Source organism: Brassica oleracea, chromosome C7 (genome assembly GCF_000695525.1).
Source record: "Brassica oleracea var. oleracea cultivar TO1000 chromosome C7, BOL, whole genome shotgun sequence".
NCBI lineage: Eukaryota > Viridiplantae > Streptophyta > Magnoliopsida > Brassicales > Brassicaceae > Brassica > Brassica oleracea.
In genome coordinates, this window is record NC_027754.1 from 19,713,381 (window position 1) to 19,715,206 (window position 1,826).

A 1,826-nucleotide genomic window follows, 5' to 3' on the forward strand; every position below is an offset into this window, starting at 1 on the left:
CAGCTGATACCGAACAACATGGAGTCAATGCAGGAGCAACTGAACGAGCAATCAGAATACGCCTAAAACAATATAGGATGGTATCAGTTCAGCATTGAAGACATCCTAGAAAGGCTACAGAACATCTCAAATGCAGTACAGAAGATGGATGAGAGATGAACCATCAATGATGAGGCCACAAGAAGTTTCATTGCAGCTTGGTCCAGAATGTGCAGAGATGAGGTGGATGCTTGTTTCCCAACAAGTATATGTTTTTCCACCAACTACCCACATACCTCCAAAGTCAAGCTAAATGACTATAACAAAGCGCTGAGTGGGAGGCAACTCACTATTAGGTAATTTTAATTGGTTTTTGTAGTTATTAGTATTTATTTTCGTTTTTATTCTTTCAGATTTATTGCAAGACCCAAGTAGGATGATTACCAACATATCGGCTGTGGACGACACGTCGACATCTATCGACATACACTCACCCACGACGATCGATGTATAGCTATGCACATCAATCGATTCCCATTCCGATCAGGTTTATCTTCCAAACTTGTTACATTTGTACTTATGATTTATTTCCACCGTAACTCCGACTGTGTTACACTGGGACATTGTAATTTAAGTCTGGGGGGAGGTTTACTGATATAGTTTATTCTGATTCTTATAAAAAATAAAAAAAAAGAATTTAATAAACTATGCTTAGCTATGTGAAAGGGACTATGATCTTACTAACTTGAATGTCTAACCACTCTTTAGCACCATTCTAGATTTACTGATTGCAGATAGTACTAAGATGCTAAAGTGGATCAACCTGTCAACTATACACACTTGCCTTGATTGTTTAAAGGAACCAAAGCTGACCTCCAACACTAAACCTGACATAAACGCTTGTCTTCGGGCTTGGTATACGTGGGATCGGATTCTTCAGACAAGTCTGGAAGGTAAAGCCTTATGTAGATTTATTTATCACAATTTTCTCTCTCTATTTCGACCCTATAGTAGTTAGTTTTTATTAAAAAAAAAAAGTCCGAAAATTATTATTTAAAATAGGACTTAGGATTTAGTTAGGAGGAATCTGAACAGGACTTGGTGGCTACAACCATTAAGGCTTGCTTCATAAAGATTCCAAATAAAGAATTCGAACGGGACTTGGAGGAGGCAATCTTCAAAGCTCGCTTCGCAAAGAATTCTTGGATATATGTCAAAAAGAAGTGAACAGGGCTTGGTGGCAACCACCATTAAGACTTGATTCATGGAAGTCTGTTCAATCTTGGTCACTGATCTTGCAATGGAAGCAGACTTTGACTCAAGAGAGAAATTAGAGAGAGAGAAATTAGGAACTAACTTCTACCTGCAGTTCCAGATACTTGTCTGAAAATCCTTGTATCCTGTGATCGATACTCTCAAGGTAAAGCATGCACTTTTATATATATGCTAAGAAATGAGGTTAGTAGAGGGGAATGTCAGACAGGATTTGCTAAGTTGTAGACTAGTTGAACTTGGTTGCTAAGCTAGGATATTGCTTAATGTGCTTTTGTGATTAGGACTGTGGGAACCGAAATTCGCGCTGTCGATTTCCGTTTAAATAAGAAAACTAGGAAAACCCTAATTTCCTAGAGGTCCCAAATATGAGGACAAGCAAAAGGGTAAGTCTGGGGGAGTTGATATACCATGGATTTGACCCATTTTTACCCATGGTATATAAGTATTTTACTATCTATATACTATATATTCTATCCCATTAGGAATGTTTTCAGGTTCAGAAGTATCTTGGAGTAAAGTGATGATTATGGAGCATTTAGGAGCTTAAAAGAGATTTCATCCGAGCTGACCAT